At 41.6% G+C, this 6618-nt stretch overlaps 1 long non-coding RNA gene across 1 annotated transcript; it reads right to left on the reverse strand.

Moving 5' to 3' along the window:
- Positions 1-5642: 5642 nt before the first annotated feature.
- Positions 5643-6349, reverse strand: LOC121844479. Its single transcript, XR_006082001.1, has 2 exons — positions 5803-6349; positions 5643-5758 (listed from the first exon to the last, which is right to left on the reverse strand). It is a non-coding gene; the product is annotated as an uncharacterized LOC121844479 (long non-coding RNA).
- Between the last annotated feature and the right edge of the window lie 269 nt (positions 6350-6618).

Genomic DNA, 6618 nt, shown 5'->3' on the forward strand with positions numbered 1-6618 from the left:
ATAGTTCACTACTTCTACCATGGCACCCTATTCCCTCTATATAGTTCACTACATCTACCTTGGCACCCTATTCCCTCTATATAGTTCACTACTTCAATCCTGGCACCCTATTCCCTCTATATAGTTCACTACTTCTACCATGGCACCCTATTCCCTCTATATAGTTCACTACTTCTACCATGGCACCCTATTCCCTCTATATAGTTCACTACTTCTACCCTGGCACCCTATTCCCTCTATATAGTTCACTAGGTTCACCCTATTCCCTCTATATAGTTCACTACATCTACCTTGGCACCCTATTCCCTCTATATAGTTCACTACTTCAATCCTGGCACCCTATTCCCTCTATATAGTTCACTACTTCTACCATGGCACCCTATTCCCTCTATATAGTTCACTACTTCTACCATGGCACCCTATTCCCTCTATATAGTTCACTACTTCTACCATGGCACCCTATTCCCTCTATATAGTTCACTACTTCTACCATGGCACCCTATTCCCTCTATATAGTTCACTACTTCTACCTTGGCACCCTATTCCCTCTATATAGTTCACTACTTCTACCCTGGCACCCTATTCCCTCTATATAGTTCACTACTTCTATCCTGGCACCCTATTCCCTCTATATAGTTCACTACTTCTATCTTGGCACCCTATTCCCTCTATATATTTCACTACTTCTACCCTGGCACACTATTCCCTCTATATAGTTCACTACATCTACCTTGGTACCCTATTCCCTCTACATAGTTCACTACTTCTACCCTGGCACCCTATTCCCTCTATATAGTTCACTACTTCTACCATGGCACCCTATTCCCCTATATAGTTCACTACTTCTACCATGGCACCCTATTCCCTCTATATAGTTCACTACTTCTACCATGGCACCCTATTCCCTCTATATAGTTCACTACTTCAATCCTGGCACCCTATTCCCTCTATATAGTTCACTACTTCTACCATGGCACCCTATTCCCTCTATATAGTTCACTACTTCAATCCTGGCACCCTATTCCCTCTATATAGTTCACTACTTCAATCTTGGCACCCTATTCCCTCTATATAGTTCACTACATCTACCTTGGCACCATATTCCCTCTATATAGTTCACTACTTCTACCCTGGCACCCTATTCCCTCTATATAGTTCACTAGGTTCACCCTATTCCCTCTATATAGTTCACTACATCTACCTTGGCACCATATTCCCTCTATATAGTTCACTACTTCTACCTTGGCACCCTGTTCCCTCTATATAGTTCACTACTTCTACCATGGCACCCTATTCCCTCTATATAGTTCACTACATCTACCATGGCACCCTATTCCCTCTATATAGTTCACTACTTCAATCCTGGCACCCTATTCCCTCTATATAGTTCACTACTTCTACCCTGGCACCCTATTCCCTCTATATAGTTCACTACATCTACCTTGGCACCATATTCCCTCTATATAGTTCACTACTTCTATCTTGGCACCCTATTCCCTCTATATAGTTCACTACATCTACCCTGGCACCCTGTTCCCTCTATACAGTTCACTACTTCTACCCTGTAGTGAACTATATACCTTGATCAACACAGTGTACATGAGTCGCACCTGTTTTCGTCAAAAGATAATTTAGAACAGCCAAATTATCACAGATGACGTCGCACACTCCGTAGCGCAGGGAAGAGCTTTCGTCTTCCCGAAACGAATACCAAACCAATCAGGTGGTCGTTTGACAAAACTAATCTTCGAGTCGTCATTGATCACCTGCTTCTGATAAAGTGATACAAGCATCGGGCACATTGTTTTGAAGGAAACTGCTTTCGCGATTTTGCAACGTATGTCTCGGAGCTCCGGTATCAAACTTAACATCACTACCCGGTAACGTAAACGTCATCCTCGTTCCTCGTGTTTAAGTATGTTCGCTGCAAATTAAAACGTTCCTTGAATATTTACCCCTGTTATATATTTCTAAAAGAATAATATTAACATTGCTGTATACATACAGATATAAAAATGGTAACTCTTCCATCTTTGGGATTTGCTTTAAGTTCGTGAGGAACTCATCGACCAAAACTGTCAGTGTTCAGCCTTACCATGTGATGACAATTACAACAGAACAGATGAACAGGAATGTCATTTACTCTTAACGATTGGCCCAAAAATAATATATATATCTTAATGCCACGCCCCTACTAAGCCACGCCCCCACTCCGTTGCTATACACGGCTGTTACCATGGAACCGAAGGCGCAACTATGAACCGCTGACTAGAAATCATTCCTTGAGGATCTCCAGGTTTCCTCCAGTCACTACTAACTCTGAGAGTGTACTTGATACTTCTGCCCTGACACCCTATTTCCCTATTGGCCCTGGTCAAAAGGAGTGCACTATAAGTGGAATAGGGTGCTGTTTGGAATGCAGACCCAGCTCAGTGCGCTCCAGATGTGTCAGTGCTGTGTTGAAAATGTCACATTGACGAGGAGGCACTGCGTGAAACGGGACACATAAACATTACGACCAGATTCTCCCCTTTCCCTCCCGCTGTTACCACGGTAACTCCTGTCAGCCGAGGGGGGGGCAGCTCCTAGTGAGTGCAGGGCGACCACACTACAGCCAAGTCAGCCAAATGACACCCTTCTCCCCTGTATAGTGTACTACTAGTCCTGGGCTCTGGTCATGAGTAGTACACTATGTACAGATCTGTAGGATCTTAATTTGACCAGTATTGTCACAGCAAAATAATCCTGCAGTAACAGGATTTTTACAGTTGAGTCCATAATGTTGCTTGATTGGTTGTTAGGTTATTAGCTGGACAACAGTAGGCTACATGGAAAGTGCAATACTTGTAATATAACCGTGTTAGTGCGGGTTTTCAGTGGATTTATGGAAATCACAAAGCTCATCTCAGCAACAAAAGAGCGATCAAATTAAAATCCAACATCAGTAGGGAATAGGGCTCTGGTCAAAAGTAGTGCACTATATAGAGAATAAGGTGCCATTTGGGATATACGCATAGACTGGACAGCAGCCAAGACCCAAGGACTTGCTTGATTGGCCCTTTAAATGTCACATGACCAAAAGCAGAGGAGAGAGGATTCATCTGGGATTCCTGTTCTTCAAGTGAAAGAATCTGTGGAAAAGTCTGTGACTTTCAGTCTGAAGTCTCGGTGTTTAGTCAGTGTGTCAGACATGTTTCATGTTTGTGCCTTCACACCACACAGTTTAACACAGGCTAGTTACCTGTTTATTAGAATACAGTTTAACACAGGCTAGTTACCTGTTTATTAGAATACAGTTTAACACAGGCTAGTTACCTGTTTATTAGAATACAGTTTAACACAGGCTAGTTACCTGTTTATTAGAATACAGTTTAACACAGGCTAGTTACCTGTTTATTAGGGAATACAGTTTAACACAGGCTAGTTACCTGTTTATTAGAATACAGTTTAACACAGGCTAGTTACCTGTTTATTAGAATACAGTTACCTGTTTTTAGAAACACAGGCTAGTTACCTGTTTATTAGAATACAGTTTAACACAGGCTAGTTAACCTGTTTATTAGGGAATACAGTTTAACACAGGCTAGTTAACCTGTTTATTAGGGAACACAGTTTAACACAGGCTAGTTACCTGTTTATTAGGGAGAATACAGTTTAACACAGGCTAGTTACCTGTTTATTAGGGAATACAGTTTAACACAGGCTAGTTACCTGTTTATTAGGAGAATACAGTTTAACACAGGCTAGTTACCTGTTTATTAGAGAATACAGTTTAACACAGGCTAGTTACCTGTTTATTAGAATACAGTTTAACACAGGCTAGTTACCTGTTTATTAGGGAATACAGTTTAACACAGGCTAGTTACCTGTTTATTAGGAGAATACAGTTTAACACAGGCTAGTTAACCTGTTTATTAGAGAATACAGTTTAACACAGGCTAGTTACCTGTTTATTAGAGAATACAGTTTAACACAGGCTAGTTACCTGTTTATTAGAATACAGTTTAACACAGGCTAGTTACCTGTTTATTAGAATACAGGAATACAGTTTAACACAGGCTAGTTACCTGTTTATTAGGAGAATACAGTTTAACACAGGCTAGTTAACCTGTTTATTAGGGAATACAGTTTAACACAGGCTAGTTAACCTGTTTATTAGAATACAGTTTAACACAGGCTAGTTACCTGTTTATTAGAATACAGTTTAACACAGGCTAGTTACCTGTTTATTAGAATACAGTTTAACACAGGCTAGTTACCTGTTTATTAGGGGAATACAGTTTAACACAGGCTAGTTAACCTGTTTATTAGGAGAATACAGTTTAACACAGGCTAGTTAACTTGTTTATTAGGAGAATACAGTTTAACACAGGCTAGTTACCTGTTTATTAGAATACAGTTTAACACAGGCTAGTTACCTGTTTATTAGAATACAGTTTAACACAGGCTAGTTAACCTGTTTATTAGAATACAGTTTAACACAGGCTAGTTACCTGTTTATTCTGGGGAATACTATATATTTTTAAACATGAGAAAGCCTGTGGCTAAAGGACATGCCATTGGTCACTTCCTGGTTTGGTAAATGATGATTCGTTCACTGAGTAATGACGTTTGTAAATACCACTCAGAATCAGAATGAAAGAAACCACAAACTAAAGACAAACACTTTATTATCATTTTTTAATACAACAATTTCCCGTTCAATGCAGCCGTTGTCCAGTTTCTACAACACTTAAACAAACAAATCAAAAAGAACCAAAAGAGAGAAAATAAATTGAAACGTTTTGAAAAGCAACAAACGTTTAAAGAAATAGTCTCGGAATAAAAAGCTAGCTAGTTCTAAAACGAGTCTTAAAGACGAAACCCTGAAACTAATTGAGTTTGAGAGATGAAATATACGGTAAGAAAGATTAAATATACGGTAAGAAAGATGAAATATACGGTAAGAGAGATGAAATATACGGTAAGAGAGATTAAATATACGGTAAGAGAGATTAAATATACGGTAAGAGAGATTAAATATACGGTAAGAAAGATTAAATATACGGTAAGAAAGATTAAATATACGGTAAGAAAGATGAAACCAGTATTTGTAAGAAAGATTAAATATACGGTAAGAAAGATGAAATATACGGTAAGAGAGATTAAATATACGGTAAGAGAGATTAAATATACGGTAAGAGAGATTAAATATACGGTAAGAAAGATTAAATATACGGTAAGAAAGATTAAATATACGGTAAGAAAGATTAAATATACGGTAAGAAAGATGAAATATACGGTAAGAAAGATGAAATATACGGTAAGAAAGATGAAATATACGGTAAGAAAGTGAACTCAATTCAAAGAGGACATTCATGGTTTGAAGCCTATGGAAACACGACACAATGTCAGATTATTTGACCAGTATTTGTTTTGTCTAATCACGGTCTTGGTGCTGACGTTTTACTTTACAGTGGATGTTTCATTCAATTCCAGAGCAACTCTTGCATCAGTATTTCACAGTGCAACTCAACATGTTAAAACCAGAGCAAGGTGAAGGTATGGTATATCACAGGTCTATGTACAGTCTCAGGGCAGGCCAGGTTTGACAGTGAACAGAGCATTCTGATCTAGTCATCTGTAAACACACATCAGACAAATCTCTGTTGAAGGAGATCGCCTCACGACCTGTCTATCGGTCATATCTCTGTTGAAGGAGATCGCCTCACGACCTGTCTATCGGTCATATCTCTGTTGAAGGAGATCACCTCACGACCTGTCTATCGGTCATATCTCTGTTGAAGGAGATCACCTCACGACCTGTCTCCATAGCGACCTCCATAGCTACAATAAGAGTAAAAAGCATGTTCTCTCTCTCATCATCCCCAATGACAACACACACACACCCCCTCAGGACATATCAAAGATAAGAGAGGACAGCCTCTGTCGAAAGGGCCTGGGGTTAAGCCTGTGGTTAGGGGTCAGAGTTCTGGGTTCAGGTTTGGTCCCGACTGGGGGGGGGGGCTTAGGGGATAGTGACCCTGGAAGCGTCTCAAATGGCACCCTATTCCCTATATAGTGCACTACTTTAGACCAGAGCCCTATGGTACCCTATTCCTTCTATAGTGCACTACTTTAGACCAGGACCCATAGCGCTCTGGTCAAAGTAGTGGACTATAAAGAGTAGGATGTAATTTGGGATACATCTCATGTTGTGGGCCTGTTGACCACCCCGCCTGGCCCGGTGGTCTACTGGGCCTGTTGACCACCCCGCCTGGCCCGGTGGTCTACTGGGCCTGTTGACCACCCCGCCTTGCCCGGTGCTCTACTGGGCCTGTTGACCACCCCGCCTGGCCCGGTGGATCTACTGGGCCTGTTGACCACCCCGCCTGGCCCGGTGGTCTACTGGACCTGTTGACCACACCGCCTGGCCCGGTGGTCTACTGGACCTGTTGACCACACCGCCTGGCCCGGTGGTCTACTGGACCTGTTGACCACACCGCCTGGCCCGGTGGTCTACTGGACCTGTTGACCACACCGCCTGGCCCGGTGGTCTACTGGACCTGTTGACCACACCGCCTGGCCCGGTGGTCTACTGGGCCTGTTGACCACACCGCCTGGCCCTGTTGACCACAC

The sequence above is a fragment of the Oncorhynchus tshawytscha genome, unplaced genomic scaffold (genome assembly GCF_018296145.1).
Source record: "Oncorhynchus tshawytscha isolate Ot180627B unplaced genomic scaffold, Otsh_v2.0 Un_contig_5906_pilon_pilon, whole genome shotgun sequence".
Lineage (NCBI taxonomy): Eukaryota > Metazoa > Chordata > Actinopteri > Salmoniformes > Salmonidae > Oncorhynchus > Oncorhynchus tshawytscha.